The sequence below is a fragment of the Bos javanicus genome, chromosome 4 (genome assembly GCF_032452875.1).
Source record: "Bos javanicus breed banteng chromosome 4, ARS-OSU_banteng_1.0, whole genome shotgun sequence".
Lineage (NCBI taxonomy): Eukaryota > Metazoa > Chordata > Mammalia > Artiodactyla > Bovidae > Bos > Bos javanicus.
Genome location: NC_083871.1, coordinates 7,295,058 through 7,312,910, shown reverse-complemented (window position 1 = coordinate 7,312,910; position 17,853 = coordinate 7,295,058). Strand labels below are relative to the sequence as shown.

Here is a 17,853-nt window from a genome sequence, read left to right as displayed (position 1 = left end):
AGGAGAAATAATACTGCTCCTGGCTTGGTGTCACCCATGGGAGGAAAAATGATGAGAAAAGCAGTTTCTGCTGTAATCCTTGGGTAGTCATTGTAATTAACTCCTAAAGGAATATAAAACTGCAGAGATATCTATTCACTTTATTGAAAGCGTATCATAAGTGGGCTTTATTTAACAAGTGCATAATTTTCCAAAAGCTTGTGATCATGGAGAGGAGCTGAGATATGAAGAGAAGAGGTTGAACTTGGCATTCTTTGCTCAGGGATCCCTGGGGCACAGATTGTCCAAGAGAGCCATAATTTTGTTTAGTCAGAGTTCACCGGAGTTCACTGCTGATGCAGGGGACAGCCTTGTCCATGTATTAGACCATTCCATTGGTAAGTCTCAGTTTTCTTCTCTGTAGAAATGGAGACAGGGAATGCATGTGAGTCGGACCCAGAGAATTTTATTACAAATAGAATTCTATTACTAATCAATTATATTATGAATCAATATAAAGGAATTTATTACAAATCAATACAAAGGTTAGACAGTGAAAGTGTTCATCATTCAGTCATGTCTGACTCTTTGTGACTGCATGGATTATAGCCCACCAGGCTCCTCTGTCAATGGGATTCTCCAGAGAAGAAAACTGGGGTGGGTCGCCCTTCCCTTCTCCAGGGGAGCTTCCTGACCCAAGGATTGAACCCAGGTCTCCCACATCTTTTGTCTGAGCCACCAGGGAAGCCCAAAGGTTAGAAAATGAGACCTCAACATTTGGCCGAAGGTTGGTATTTGGGGCTTAGATTTGAGTTCCATGGTATTATGTATGAGCTGCTAAAATTTTCCCAGAGGAGAGCAGGATTTTGACCCTCCCAGAGTCAGACAGCAAGGAGAGCCTGACGGTGATAATGAGTGAGTTGGCTCAGAACACAAGCCTTTGTGGGTGCATGAACCTGCCCATTTAGTGCAGAAAGCCAGATTTTAAAAGAAAGAATGAAGCTGGATGAAGAAAGCTATCTGGGATCACCCTCTGAGATATAAGTGCATAACTCACAGAAAGGCTGACAATAAAATGTAAGAAGCTAGCGTGCAGTCTAGGGCATTTGTATTCCCTTAGGGGTTATATGCCCAGCGGTTAGTCCAGGCCCTTCAGAAAACACCCCAGTGGCTCTGGCCACTTCCCAGCACTCTGCCCTCATCTCTACCACTCTGCCCACAAGCTTAAGCCACAGTCGCCATCATCAGTTATTCATCCATGCACCTCTCCATCTGGCTTTTGGGCTTCATATTTACTGAGCCCTCATCTGGATACATTATGACCCCTGGGTCTCATGCTGAGGGGCTGTCTTTCCCTTGGTATGTTAGATCTCAGATACAATGACATCTCCTTGGAAAGCTTCCGTTCAACCACAATCTAAAGTACCCGCTTCGCCTCCTTCTTTGTCAATAGCACCATGCTGCTTGCTGTTGTATTTTCCTGAAGGCATATACAACAGCCTAAAAATGTCCTATTTATTCACTTATTTATTTACATCCCCTTCCACTGGTGCAAAAGCTCCAGGAAATCATAAATTCTAACTTGTTGAGAGCCTAGTTACAACAGAATCTGGCACTGAATTGTGAAATAAGAGTGGTCCTGCCTGTGTGATGAGGAAGCAGTAGGGAGGATGAGATTGTTATGTAGTTCTCTGGGTAAGTGATGACATTTATGGAATGTTTGATCTAAAAAAAAAGCAATAACACAATTAAGCTATGATGGTGCTGTCAGGAAGAAATTTTCCTCTGCCCCTAGACACTTGACAGATTGCGTGTGTGATCACTCAGTTGTGTCCCACTCTTTGCGACTCCCAAGAACGGTGAACCACTAGGCTTCTCTGTCCATGGAATTTCCCAGGAAAGAATACTGGGGAGGGTTGCCATTTCATTCTCCAGGAGATCTTCCTGATCCAGGGACAAACTGAGGTCTCCTGCATTGCAGATGGATTCTTTACCTTTGCGCCAGCTGGAAAGCCATTTGACAGATTAACAGGAGACAATCAAACCAAAGTTGAATGGCATCATGGGAAAACTCAGTAACTCACCAAAAAAGCCAAAGTCCTCACCTTAAATACCATCTTCACCTGAAGATAAAGGAGGATGGTAGGGGTAATGATTTGAGACTTCAAAGGGGAGGAAAGCAATTCATATGGAGATAGAAAAGCAGATATTTGGTTGGGGGAAAAAAAAAGGTGTGCTGACCAGGCAGAGACAGAGGGATACCAAGAAGAATTTTAACACACAAATTTTGCTAGGAATCCTCCCTGTCTACATACCTAGCTTAAACTATAGCCACCCATGGGATAGCTCATTTCCTGGAGCAAGTTTTCTATTCACATTATTTTAGGCGATTGTGCTCCTGCTGCTGATGCTAAGTCACTTCAGTCGTGTCCAACTCTGTGCAAACCCATAGACTGCAGACCACCAGGCTCCCCCGTCCCTGGGATTCTCCAGGCAAGAACACTGGAATGGGTTGCCATTTCCTTCTCCAATGCATGAAAGTGAAAAGTGAAAGTGAAGTCGCTGAGTCGTATCTGACTCTTCGCGACCGCAAGGACTACAGCCTACCAAGCTCCTCCATCCATGGGATTTTCCAGGCAAGAGTACTGGAGTACGGTGCCATTGCCTTCTCCAAGGCAGTTATGAGGAAGGTCAAAGTTTCTATTTGAGTCATCTGGCACTTGATTGTTTTCAGTTCAAAATAATCTGGTGACCAAAGAGACATTTAAGGTGGCAAGTTCAGCTTTTCACAATGCCAAGGACAAGATTACCTTCCTCTGTGGTGTACGTTGGGCAACTCACTCAGTAGAAAACACCACCATGGTCAATATTGCAGGCAACACTTCATAGAACCACCCTGTTTTCACAGCAATGAGGTTTTAAAACTAGGTGCATGCTGACTTTAAATCTCACCAACACATAAGATGGCTGAGAAGAGATAAATATTAAGAAATAAATTTCCTATAATTGCATGAAATACATCAAATCTTATAGAATGCTTTCCCCTTGGCTGTGGGAAGCACTGGTCAGAATAACACAAATTCTAACTTTGTTAATAGGTAGAGCTTAAGTCTTAATTCCTACCACTCCACTTACCAAATGAGTGACTTCAAAGTAATGTCTTAACTTTTATGATCAGGATATCCTTATTCAAATGAGATGTTCACATGACCTTGATGTAGCTTGAGAAGATTCTTGGGTGAATTATGTTAAATGCCTGCCCCATGACTGGCATGGAAGAGATAACCCAAAGCCAGCAGTCTGGGTTGTTATCTGATTTATTCTCACCAGAACCTCAGGTGGAAGGCAAGCTCAGGTGTTATAATTGATGAAGAGATAGTACCAGGAAGAAGTGCCCACAGCTGAAAAGCACAGTTTGAAACCCCATGTTCTACCCTCTGCCCCAGTGCTGCTCCTTTCCTAAAAATAACTCAACAGGACTCTTTTCTTCTTTTTTTTTTAGCTTGCTTACATGTGCATGTGAGTAAATGTGTGTTGTAATGTTCTGTACATAAAAGAAATGTATAAAAGTATTTGTAAGTTCCAGAGAGGAATAAGATAGAACACAAATAAGCATGTACCCACATCCAGTATAAGAAAGAGATCCTATTACCGAATGTCTCCCACAAGTCTCCCCTACCCCAATACCACCTACCTCTCTCCATTCTCCCAAGAGGGGCCAATATCCTGAAATTGGTGTTTCTAAAAAAATGGATTTTGAATACGGTTTTCTTCCATATATGTTTATCTTTAAAGTTGTATCATTTCATTTTCTCACTTTTTAATTTAAATAAATGGTAGTATACCTTATATATTTTGAGTTGTTTTTTGCCACTGAATATTGGGTTCTTGAGATCCCACCATGTTGTTGAAAAAGGTAGTTCATTCTTTTTCATTTTTTTTCTTAACATAAAACATTTTGCTGTTTTGTTATTCTATTGTCAAAAAATAACACAAAAGACTTATCCATTCTACAAATGGCAGATTTTTCAGTTATGTTCAGTTCTTGTATGTATCTGTGCAAGAGTTTCTTTAGAATATAAAACTTATATGCCATAAGACATTTGTTCAATTTTCACTCAACTATTTAATTGTAAAAATTGTTTTCATTACAGGCATTGTTTAAGCACTGAAGTTAGAGCAGTAAACAAAATATATAAAAAGAGCAGTAAAGAAAACATACAAAAATCTCTTCTCTTATGGTGCTTATATTCTTGTGAGAAAGACAAATAGTACATATAATAAGAAAAAAAAAAAACACAAAATATTATGTTTGCCAGGATAGTCCTGATTATGCTACTGTGGTAAATATTGATAATACTCAAAACTTAGAGGCTTAAAAATATTATTTCTTGATTATGTTACATGTTCTTTACAGGCAGCTGGAATCTCTCTCCAATTTGTCATCTTTCTCATTTGGGGACCCAGGATGACCAAAGGAGCACACTCTGGGAACACTCCAGGCACCACAGGAGGAGGACAAAGAGAATGTGACAAAAACCACATCAAGCTTCTGTACAGAACGAACACATGTCCCTCATGTGTTCATGGCCTCAGACCTCAGGAAAGGTACCTACCCTGGCTCAGGAGGTAGCGGTGAACTCCAGCCACTCACCTAGAAGAAAGAGGTGATCAAACGCTTGGAAGCAATCCCGGTGACTGACTCAAACAGAGTTTATTAGTTCAGTCACACAGTTGTGTCCGACTCTTGGCGACCCCATGAATCGCAGCACGCCAGGCCTCCCTGTCCATCACCAACTCCCGGAGTTCACTCAGACTCACGTCCGTCGAGTTAGTGATGCCATCCAGCCATCTCATCCTCTGTTGTCCCCTTCTCCTCCTGCCCCCAATCCCTCCCAGCATCAGAGTCTTTTCCAATGAGTCAACTCTTCGCATGAGGTGGCCAAATTACTGGAGTTTCAGCTTTAGCATCATTCCTTCCAAAGAAATCCCAGGGCTGATCTCCTTCAGAATGGACTGGTTGGATCTCCTTGCAGTCCAAGGGACTCTCAAAAGTCTTCTCCAACACCACAGTTCAAAAGCATCAATTCTTCAGCAGCTCAGCCTTCTTCACAGTCCAACTCTCACATCCATACATGACCACTGGAAAAATCATAGCCTTGACTAGACGGGCCTTTGTTGGCAAAGTAATGTCTCTGCTTTTGAATATGCTATCTAGGTTGGTCATAACTTCTCTTCCAAGGAGTAAGCATCTTTTAATTTCATGGATGCAGTCACCGTCTGCAGTGATTTCGGAGCCCCAAAAAATAAAGTCTGACACTGTTTCCACTGTTTCCCCATCTATTTCCCATGAAGTGATGGGACCAGATGCCATGGTCTTCGTTTTTGGAATGTTGAGCTTTAAGCCAACTTTTTCACTCTCCTCTTTCACTTTCATCAAGAGGCTTTTTAGTTCCTCTTCACTTTCTGCCATCAGGGTGGTGTCTTCTGCTTATCTGAGGTTATTGATATTTCTCCCAGCAATCTTGATTCCAGCTTGTGTTTCTTCTAGTCCAGCATTTCTCATGATGTACTCTGCATATAAGTTAAATAAACAGGGTGACAATATACAGCCTTGACGTACTCCTTTTCCTCTTTGGAACCAGTCTGTTGTTCCATGTCCAGTTCTAACTGTTGCTTCCTGACCTGCATACAGATTTCTCAAGAGGCAGATCAGGTGGTCTGGTATTCCCATCTCTTTCAGAATTTTCCACAGTTTATTGTGATCCACACAGTCAAAGGCTTTGGCATAGTCAATAAAGCAGAAATAGATGTTTTTCTGGAACTCTCTTGCTTTTTCCATGATCCAGCGGATGTTGGCAATTTGATCTCTGACGGTTGTAATAATAAGAAGAAAGATGCAACAGGAAGAGGATTAGCACAAGACTACAGAACAGGGAAGCAGAATTGGGGAGAGTAATTAGCATACGGTAATTAGAGAGGGTCCCATCAAGCTGACATTGGAACCAATAACCAAAGCAGACAAAAGAATGACCCATGGTTGTGGGCGGGGGCAGGTGTGGAGGGGGTGAGGGGCTGGGGGATGTACTTCCAGGGAAGCCCACTCCAACATTCAGAAAAAAGCTCAGGGCAGAAGCTAAGTGGAGTGTTCTAGTAAAAGGGCAAGAAGGGGCTGGAAGTAGAACCCGAGTTAAACCAGAGGCAGTTTGTGAAAAGACATTTACTCTCTAAGTTACGAAGATTTCAGTACAGGTATTTGAGCAGAAAAGTGACATGATCTGACACATTTTAGTAGGGTGGCTGCTGTGGTAAGAATATAGGGAATGACAGAGGAGGGAGTGAAAAAACCTGAAACAGGAGTCTAGTTAAGAGGATATTTTAGTAATTTAGACCAAAGATGACGGTGATATGAATTGGGCTGCTGGAAGTTAGGATTATGAAAAGTGGTCAGATTTGGGGGTCTGAAAGGAAGAAAGGAGTCAAAGAGCGTTAAGACATAGGTGTGAGCAAGAGGAATTTGCAAAGACCACTCAACAGGATGGACAAGACATCTTCAGCTTTACAAGGACAGTGAATCGAAAAAGCAAGAGAGTTCCAGAAAAACATCTATTTCTTCTTTATTGACTATGCCAAAGCCTTTGACTGTGTGGATCACAATAAACTGTGGAAAATTCTGAAAGAGATGGGAACACCAGACCACCTGATCTGCCTCTTGAGAAATCTGTATGCAGGTCAGGAAGCAACAGTTAGAACTGGACATGGAACAATTGACTGGTTCCAAATAGGAAAAGTAGTACGTCAAGGCTGTATACTGTCACCTGCTTATTTAACTTATATGCAGAGTACATCATGAGAAGCGCTGGACTGGAAGAAGCACAAGCTGGAATCAAGATTGCCAGGAGAAATATCAATAACCTCAGATACGCAGATGACCCCACCCTTATGGCAGAAAGTGAAGAGGAACTAAAAAGCCTCTTGATGAAAGTGAAAGAGGAGAGTGAAAAAGTTAGCTTAAAGCTCAACATTCCGAAAATGAAGATCATGGCATCTGGTCCCATCACTTCATGGGAAGTAGATGGGGAAACAGTGGAAACAGTGTCAGACTTTATTTTGGGGGGCTCCAAAATCACTGCAGATGATGATTGCATCCATGAAATTAAAAGACGCTTACTCCTTGGAAGAAAAGTTATGACCAACCTAGATAGCATATTCAAAAGCAGAGACATTACTTTGCCAATAAAGGCCCGTCTAGTCAAGGCTATGGTTTTTCCAGTGGTCATGTATGGATGTGAGAGTTGGACTGTGAAGAAGGCTGAGCGCTGAAGAATTGATGCTTTTGAACTGTGGTGTTGGAGAACTCTTCAGAGTCCCTTGGACTGCAAGGAGATCCAACCAGTCCATTCTGAAGGAGATCGGCCCTGGGATTTCTTTGGAGGGAACGATGCTGAAGCTGAAACTCCAGTACTTTGGCCACCTCATGCGAAGAGTTGACTCATTGGAAAAGACTCTGATGCTGGGAGGGATTGGGAGCAGGAGGAGAAGGGGATGACAGAGGATGAGATGGCTGGATGGCATCACTGACTCGATGGACGTGAGTCTGAGTGAACTCCGGGAGTTGGTGATGGACAGGGAGGCCTGGCGTGCTGCGATTCATGGGCTCGCAAAGAGTTGGACACGACTGAGCAACTGAACTGAACTGAACTGATGGAGTGCTGCGTCCAGCAGCTGTATCTGTTAGCCTACACCTGAAAGATTCAGATATTGCTTTTGTTCCATATCTTAAGTAACAATACTCCTTGAGATTTTAACCTATTTCTAAACTGGTGGGTATGAAGTGTTACCAAGTTTTATTTTTAGTTCATAATTCCTTGATTTTTCATGAGTAATTTTCACATACTCATTTGACAATTGAGATCTTTTCAATCAAAAGACTGATTACTGAATCAGTTCTTTTTCCTATTGAGTTGCCCGTTTTTTTCTTTTTCTGTCAAAGTTGTTTATATATTTAAGTGAAATTGAAAACATCTTCTCGTCTATCACTTACATATTTTCTTCCGTCTGTGCTGTCCTTTATTAAATGCTTTTAAATTTTAATGTACTCAGATCTTTCTATCTCCTTTTACGTTATTAAATAGTCTCTTATTAACATCAAACGTAAGTTTATGTTATTAAATATTGTCTCTTATTAACATTAAATCTAAGTTTACCAGTGTTTTCTTATATTTTAAACTAAAAGTTTTACTGTTTCTATTGAAGTCTTTATCCAATATTAACTTGATGTTTTCCCATGATGTGAAATTGTGAGAACATTTGTTGACAACTCTGTTTCTTTTCATGTGGTATTGTCCACTGTGACACAACAATTAACCCAAAGCTTAGTGGCTTAGAAGAACAAACATTTTGCTCAAAGTTTATCTGTATCAGGAATTGAAGAGCAGATAACCTGGGTGGTTTTGTCTTGGTGTCTCCCGTGGGGTCACGGTTACAATGTGGCTGTAACTGCAGTCACCTCAAGCTTTGACAGGTGACTGCTGGCAGTTCCTTACCGTGGGGGCTTCTCCAAAGGGATGCTTGAGTGATTTAGCACACAGCCACTGGACTGTCCTGGGAGAGTGACCTGAGAGAGAATATGTGGTAACAGCAAGCCCTTTGTGACCTATTTTAGATGTGGTATGAACATGGCTTCTTAGAGGAAAGTCACCTAGTCTAACACACATTCAAATGAAGGGGAATTAGGTTTTAGTTTCTGAAGAGAGAAATATCAAAGAATTAATGAGTCACACCCACATTGGTGACTACAGCATCTCTTCTGTCACAGCTCACATGTGCTTACTTCATAGGTCTGTCACTGGTACCATGGCTTTTTTGCCTATTCCGGCACCGATTCCACCCTGCTTGATTTCTGTGGCCTTGTAACACATCTTTACATTGGGTAGAGCAAGATCCCCTCAGGCAATTGTTGTTGTTGTCTTTCTCCCTCTCCACCTCCTCCTCCATGCCCTTAATCTTCCTCTCCTTCTGAAAGCAGCTCTTTTGCCCCTTTCCTGTTAGTACATTTCTGTTCACCTCTAACTTTAAAAGAATCCGATTATAGAAATGAATCGCAAGGCAATTGAAACTAACTCCTGACTTATGCCCACCTGAATGCACTCCATGCCTTGTCTAATCTGCTGGATTCTTTTCCTAGATAAAAAGAGGTAAGAATGAAAAATTAAGCTGTTTTAAAAAATGACTGACTCTACCCTCCCAGCCTCCTAAGCAATTCTGCAGGCAGATCATGTGGGCAAGATAATATTTGAAGATATTAGCACCCAGTCTGTACTCAATGGAGGATGATTCAGAACCCACTCTCTTGCCTTGATGATTCATTGAGATTCTCCCCCTTTTTTAGACCCTGTAAACTGTCATTGCTGAGTAGAATCTTCAGAGTTGGTCTCAGGACACAAGTCTATCTTTTCCTCAGATTGCCAACTTTCCTGATTAAGGCACCTTTCCTTTCTATTCACACTTGCCTCTCAAATTGTTGGTTTATGAGCAACAAGCAGCCAAACCTGGGTTCAGTAACATTTCTTCAAATCTTTCTTTACCCTTTGCTCTTTTCTAATGTTTTAGAATCATCCATGGTCTTTCATGGAGAAACCTGTTGTAATTTCTACTAGAGTTGCATTTACTTTAGATATGAATTTGGAGAGAACTACTTCATGGCATTGAGTTTTCTTATTTGTGAATATTTTATATATTTCTTTTATTGACATCTATTTTAATGTGTTTAAACAAACTACTGAAATATTTCTGTAGAATAATTCATATAATATTTAGATTTATTTCTAGCCACTAAAGCTTTTGGTTGCTACATCAAATGTCTTCCCAATTTTTCTCTTAAATTATCTGTTACTGGCCTATAGAAATACATTTTTTTTTTTTAGAATGGCTGTATCTGGACTACCAGCAAAGCAGTATTACTAATTTTAATGATATCAAAAAGGGAATAACTACTCACTCCAGTACTCTTGCCTGGAGAATTCCATGAACAGAGGAGCCTGGTGGGCTACAGTCCATGGGGTCACAGGGAGTTAGAGACAACCAAATAACTAATACTACTACTAATATTTAATGATCTTTTATACATTTTATGAGTTTTCTATATGTATTAGTCAGGCTTTCCAGCCGGTGCATTGATAAAGAATATGCCTGCCAATGCAGGAGACACAGGAGACTCAGGTTTGATCCCTGGGTTGGGATGACCCCCTGGAGTAGGAAATGGCAACCCACATCAGGATTCTTGCCTGGAAAATTCCATGGACAGAGGAGCCTGGCAAGCTACAGTCCATGGGGTCACAAAGAGTCGGATGTGCCTGAGTAACCGAGCACATACACGCACCTGTGTGTCAGTAGCTCAGTTGTTTCCGACTCTTTGCAACCCCTTGGACTGTAACCCGCCAGTCTTCTCTATCCATGGAATTCTCCAGGCAAGAATCCTAGAGTGGGTTGCCATACCCTTCTTCAGGGGATCTTCCTGACCCAGGAATCAAACCCAGGTCCCTGCACTGCAGGCAGATTCTTTACCATCTGAGCCACCAGGGAAGCCCGTATTAGTCATAGTTCTCTAGATAAGCAGAAGCAACTGCAGATAGTTCAACTGAATGATTGATCAATATGTCAATAGGTAGGTGTAAGAGATTTCTTGTTGGAATTGAAGCACATGTTTGGAGTCTGAGAAGTCCCACAGTCTGCCTTCTGCAGGTTGGGAACAAGGAAAGCTGGTAATCCAGTCTGAATCTGAAGACCTCTGAAAATTGGGAGGCTGATGATGTACACCCTAGTCTGAGTTAAAAATTCTAAGAACCAGGAGTGCTGATATCCAAGGGCAGGGGAAGATAGATGTTTCAGCTCCAATAGAGGGAATAAACGTGCCTTTTCTTTGTTTTTCTGTTCTCTTCACCCCTCCCAGTGGTTGGATGATGCCCATTCACAAAGGTGAGCGGAATCTTTTTTACTCAGTTCACCAGTTTAAATGCTAATCTCTTCTGGAGATTCGCAGACATGCTGACAAACAATATTTCACCAGCTATATAGGCATCCTTTAGACCAGTCAAATTTTATGTTGACACATAATACTAACCATCACATAATATTTATAAAGCATTGTGTTAACATCAGGTTTGCCTCCTTTTTTCCAATTCTTACTTTTGTTTATGTTTCTAAAATTTGAATATACTGCATAGACTTCAAGTTTGGCAATACTGCTTTTTCAAGAATACTTAGTAAAATCAAATGTGCCATCACCTCTGCTTCTCTCTATCCTCAGAAAGATGTCATAGGACTTGAAAATAACAAATTACAGATCAACCTAATTTAGCTACAAAGGGAGATTATTGCAGTTTGTGCCCAATTGTTTTAGTAAAAATATACAGAGTTAAATTCAGAGGTTGGGATACTACAATGGTACAGACATCATGTTTTACCCCTTAATAATGTTCTTTTTTTTGGGCACACACAGGAATAGCCCCAACCTGAGAATGGATCAAACAAAAGGGAAACTTCCATGTGATGGAAAGATAAAATATTGAATAGTTCTTCAATCTGAGAACACATTTTTTAGTTGAATTTGCAGTCTTTTCAGTCCTCAATCATTTGTTTTAACCTCTATTTCAATTTAAAAAAAAACATGGGAAAGCCATGAAAGGATAGTAAATAATGTGGGGCACCCATTAATATGAATGAGTAGCAATGAAGTTTGTACCTTGATCAGAGATATACAACCAGATGGGTCCAATTGATGGTATACTAATACCATAAGTACTGTTTATTATATTTTCTTATTCTCATATTTTCCATGGTCGCTCCTATTTCTGTTACAGAATAAGCTGAATCTAGGTAGAATGGTGTCAATTACTGTCAGCGTACATTTGTAGCATCCCCACTCTACTTACACACACACACACACACCCCACCCCACCCCCACACACTCTCTCACACACACACCTTTGTTGACTTTAATTCTCTTGCCAGCTACACACAGTCCTTTGTCCTTGGGGAAGTTAATTAGAGCTGCTTTCTCTCCTGCCTACTCACAACTTCTTTCTCTCAGTAAGAAACCTTACTCTCATCTTTCCAATGTATTTTCTTATTTGTTCAATCCTTGCATGCACATAGTTTCAGAATTACTAACCTAAGCCCTTTTAAGAAATAAATTTGCTATCTATAGTATTTGTATATAGTTCTTTTTGTCTTTAGACTCAAAGTATCTAAGTCAAAATCCTGATTTGCAAAGTTATTTAGGTTGATTCCTCTTTGCCCAGACCCTTCAGTCTAGTTATTAAGTCATTTGTAATGCAGTTAGGTCACGTTTTTTTTTGACTGTCCTTTTATAGTTTTATTTAGCAGTATGATTCATCATGACTTGAGTTTTGTTTTGAAGCCATAATTGAGGGTCAAGTGCTAAAACCAGCATGTGTTATTTTTGGAGATACACTGTCTAAGGAAGCAGTGAAACATCATATGTAAGCAGGGTTTACAAGGACAGCATAAAAAAAGAACTTCAAGTTACAGATTTAGTTGAAAGAAAGAAGTTATATTTAAGAGTTAACAGATCTGCTGTTCAATATTTCCCATCTAAACATTGGTGCTTAAAAGGGTCTTCCACATAGGAATTTTTTTTAATCTCTTGCATGGCTGCTAATCATGTACAGTTGCCAAAACATTAGTGAGAGATCACATCAGCGACGCAGGGAAAAGCCAGCAGGGTCTGCAGGTTCAGTGCAGCATAAACACTGCCCACACGGTCGTGCTTTTTGTGCGTATTCTACTTGAACATGGTGATGGAATAATGGCAATGCTTATTTATTTTTTTATCTTTGATTTTGACAGAGAATGATGTAAAACAATAAATGATTACAAGGTCATCACCTGCAGTTTGAAGGTTTGAAGGGAAATGGATTGCACATATATTCAAATGATTTGGATATATTAGCAAAAAACACACTGGATGATTGCAGCTGGTGTCAAAATGCAAGCCAATGTAGTAGTCCATTCATAGATGAAGTCTTGCCTCCCCATCAAAATGCAAGCCAACGTAGTAGTCCATTCATAGATAAAGTCTTGCCTCCCCACCACAAAGCGAGCTGAGCTGAAATGCACATAGTGCTTTGGTAAGAACTGTGAATGGCATAACATCTAGTGTCTTGAATTTTAGATTATTCTTATCAGCATCTGATGATATAGAAACTAATTATGAATCAGTTATTATGAATGGAGAGGCATAATAGTTATCTTTGGGAAAACTACAGAATAGACATCAGCATTCCTCATTCCTCTAAGATAAGAAACAAATGTAACCTTATATTGGTCAGCAGGACTTGTAGTATTGTGTGATTCGGGTTCCCCCAGCCCCAATTTATTTAGCCACCCTTCATGGCATGTAGGCTGTTAGTCCCATGACCAGGGATCAAATCTGCGCCCCCTGCATTATAACACAGAGTCTTAACTACTGGACCGGCAGGGAAGACCCATCTTTGACATTTTTAATCATCTGAATGTATCCATGCCAGGGATTTACATAGACTTGTCAATGTAGATACAATCAAAGAACAAAATTAAAACCCTTTAAGAACAGAATTTCTAGATATTATCTGATAACTAAACAATTTTAGATCAACTAAATGATGACCTTAATGTTGCATATCTATTGGAAATTCTCAATAGACACTTTACGAATTGGATGAAATGTTTTGAAAATTATTTTCCATCAAAAGAAGATCCACTGCAAGGAAACTATAGCTTTAAGAATAATTTATAAATTAAAAATTACAGATAAATTTAAATGATCTTTCAGTGACATAGAATCCATTTCTTTTGTTGAAAAATCATTCAAATTTAACTGTAATTTGCATGATAATGTCCTTGAACTAGCTAATAATGTTTTAAAAATAAATTTTGGAAATATCTTTGTTTACGTTTAAAGTATCCCATTTTTCATTTGGATAAAACCTAAAAGCAAAAGTCTTAGCCTGCAGAAATTGTTTAAATTTTATTTATTTTAATATTCTTATCAACATACTTCTGAAAGACTAGTTTCTATATCAAAATTTGTTAAGACAAACAATTTAAGGGATCATTACCTGTGTTAATAGTTGTCAATCTGTTAACAAAAAAGAAGTAACTTCATTGGTCCATTAAAAATCTTTAAATATTGATATTTTAATGTTCATTATGACTTCATGTGTATGCATTAATATGGGAAATCAAATTTGTAATTTTTGTTTAGCTACTATTGAACAGTGATAGAGAGCTAATGATTAGTTAGAAACATATTTTCAGGAAATAAGATGTGTACTTTTTGTAATTCTTTTATTTCTCTATATCATATTTCACTAAATTATGTTTATAAAAAAGTAAGTTTATTTTTGTCTAAAGAAGTCATAAAACTAGGGAATTAGTTTGTATGTATGTCCTTCAGTTCAGTTCAGTCGCTTAGTTGCTTTGACTTTTTGCGACCCCAAGAACTGCAGCACACCAGGCCTCCCTGTCCATCACCAACTCCCAGAGCTTGCTCAAACTCATGTCCATCTAGTCGGTGATGCCATCCAACCATCTCATCCTCTGTCATCCCCTTTTCTTCCCGCCTTCGATTTTTCCCAGCATCAGGGTTTTTCCAAATGAGTCAGTTCTTCACATCAGATGGCCAAAGTATTGGAGTTGCAGCTTCAGCATTAGTCCTTCCAATGATATTCAGGGATGATTTCCTTGAGGATTGACTAGCTTGATCTCCTTGCAGTCCAAGGGACTCTCAAGAGTCTTCTCCAACACCACAGTTCAAAAGCATCCATTCTTCAACGCTCAACTTTCTTTCTAGTCCAACTCTCACATCCATACATGACTACTGGAAAACCCATAGCTTTGACAAGATGGACCTTTGTTGGCAAAGTAATGTCTCTGCTTTTTAATATGCTAAGTTGGTCATAGCTTTTCTTCCAAGGAGCAAGCATCTTTTAATTTCATGGCTGCAGTCACCATCTGCAGTGATTTTGGAGCCCAAGGAAATAAAGTCTCTCACTGTTTCCATTGTTTTCCAATCTATTTGCCATGAAGTGATGGGACCAGATGCCATGATCTTAGCTTTTTGAATGTTTATTTCTAATCCATCTTTTTCACTCTCCTCTTTCACGTTCATCAAAAGAAGCTCTTTCGTTCCTCTTCGCATTCTGCCATGAGGGTGGTGTCATCTGCATATCTGAGATTATTAATATTTCTCCTGGCAATCTTGATTTCGATTTGTGCTTCATGGCATTTCACATGATGTACTCTGCATATAAGTTAAATAAGCAAAGTGACAATATACAGCCTTGATGTATTCCTTCCACAATTTGGAAGCAGTCTGTTATTTCATGTTCAGTGCTATGTATGTCCTTAAGTTGTTTAAAAAAAAAAATGTTTGTCATAATATTCTAGCAATTTATTTTTTATTTAAATTTTTAAAAATTGAGGTACAATTCTCATATAACAGTATGTTAGTTTCAGATGTACAACATAATAATTCAATTTTTTAATATATTGTGAAATAATCACCACAGTAAATCTAGTTACCATCCATAACCACAGGTAACTATAATTTTTTTCCTTCTAATGAGAACTTCTAAGATTTACTCTCTTAACAAACTTGCAACATGTCACTTGCAGAAACATGCACAGTGATTCATTTTTATCATATTTCATAAATTATCAGTCCAGTATAGACTGAATATAAAAACTAGACAAAATTGAAAACAACAGCAAAAATAAAAGAAGAGAAAAGAAAGGAAAAGAAAAGAAAAGGATAACCTGTCCTCCATCAAAGATAGTTTGAGACTACAAGGAAGGTGTTTAATTTTGGAGTGAGCATCAGGTTTCATCCCTCCACTTTCCCCAGAGAAGGTGAAGGGTGTGGCCATCCACCAGGACATCTGGGCACCGGCAGAGGTCCTCAGTCCACTAGAGTCACTGACTGTCCCTGGAGCCTGTGGAGCCTCCACCCCTCTGGGCTCTGAGTCTGTCAGTGCGGAGGGTTTTAGTTTCTGTCTGCTGAACTGGTACTTAGAGCTTATCAAGGACAGGATTTGTTCTGGAAATGGAGAGGGTGGAAATGAGTTACTTAGTGCAGCAAAATAGAACAGAGAATTTATTATCAGAATTGAGAGTCAGGTTAAATCCCTGCCTTAAAAAAAAAAAAATTAGCTTGGTTGAAAATGAATTGATTAAAGGAGTCTTATACTCTCTCATTTCGTAATCTTGGTTTCATCTTCCAAATAGTAACACCAAAGTGAGGGATGTAGAGAAGTTAAATAACAAATAACTTAGACAGAAGACACTAGACCTTAAACCTGTTTTCCTCCTGTGCTCAGTTCACCAGTTAAATCTGTCATTTGACATTGCTAAATTGTTTCCATGTTACTGACAGTGATAAGCAGATCACATCATACCTAATATGTAAAGTTAAGTTACTTAAAAACCACAGAATGCACATATCCCTAAATTATTATCTGCTTCTGGTGAGGGATCTATACTTCATTTTAATTTCTGTCTTCAAAAACGCTTTTAAGCTTGGTGGTGATTCATTTTATTGTACCTTTTATATACTTCCAGAATTGTTTCTTTCATCTATTATTTGAATGGTGATTGATGGATAAATCATTCATGATAATATGCTCCAGAAGGAAAATATACCCACCCAGCTATTGTTTCAGCTCCTTAAATCATATTTTTACTTTGTCTGATAAAAAGGCTCATTTACCTTGGAAATAGCAAATGTGTCTGCTATAAAGTGGGTTTCCTGATGTCAAGTAAGATAAATATCAGGCCAAGGAACAGAACTACAGCTTTCTTTTTTGTTTTTGTTTTTAGTTGCTAGGTTGTGCCCAACTCTTTCAGGATCCCGTGGACTGTAGCTGCCAAGCTCCTCTGTCCATGGGATTTCTCAGGCAAGAATACTGGAGTGGGTTGCCATTTCCTTCTCCAGGGGATCTTCTTAACCCAGGGATCAAATCCAGGTATCTTGCATTGGCAGGCAGATTCTTTACCACTGAGCCACCTGGCAAGCCCATAGCTTTCTTATATATTAATAACTAAATACAGAGATTTGAAGTATTAAAAATGGCATTTCTCCAGGAAGAAGGGGGGTTGTCATTTACTCATCAAATATTTATTGAAAACCTATATATATTAGAAACTAATCTTAGAGCTGGAGCTACAATATAAACAAACAGAAATTCCCACCCTTAGCTCACATTGATCCTAAATAACTGTGTCTTTGCCAGAAAGAACTGAGTGGCCATTTCTACTGTCTGACTTCAATCATTGCAAACTTACCACAAAGTAGAATGAGTATCATACATTCCCTTGAATTCAACACCATCTGGAAATGTGACTGTGCGAACTTGAGCATCAGATATGAGTCAGGTGATTTACGTACATCCCTTCTCAGCCTCATAAATAAATACTCCAGGTAGGAGCTACCGTTTCCCTATGATACATCCTTACAGCTCACAATGCATAAAATGATTTCATCCAATCAAATGCCACGGCAGATCTGAGTTTTCCCCTGGTTGTTGGAAGGATTTTGGAAAAGTCTGCCAGGGAAATAGTACTGTTTAAAGCCTGTGGCTGGAATAAGTGTTGTTCTTTTGTACCCGTGCTTCTAGAAGATTTAAGGGCTGCTGGGACTCTTACGTAAATTGGCAGTTTCAGATCCTCTGAGAAATCATCTGATGCAGTTCCCTGTCTGTAGCACATTCTCTCCTAGTTAGAGTGAGAGTATGTCTGACACCAGAGGGTATTTTGACAGAAATCTTGTTTCTGATGTATATTTGTTAAGTTTCACTCTAGGTCTTTTCTTTAAGG

The 17,853-nt window shown here is 39.4% G+C and overlaps 1 long non-coding RNA gene across 1 annotated transcript; it reads right to left on the bottom strand.

Annotated features, from left to right (window-relative positions):
- Positions 1-166: 166 nt before the first annotated feature.
- LOC133246770 (uncharacterized) lies at positions 167-17,446 on the bottom strand. Its single transcript, XR_009736169.1, has 3 exons — positions 17,323-17,446; positions 4,596-4,633; positions 167-397 (listed from the first exon to the last, which is right to left on the bottom strand). It is a non-coding gene; the product is annotated as an uncharacterized LOC133246770 (long non-coding RNA).
- Positions 17,447-17,853: the final 407 nt, after the last annotated feature.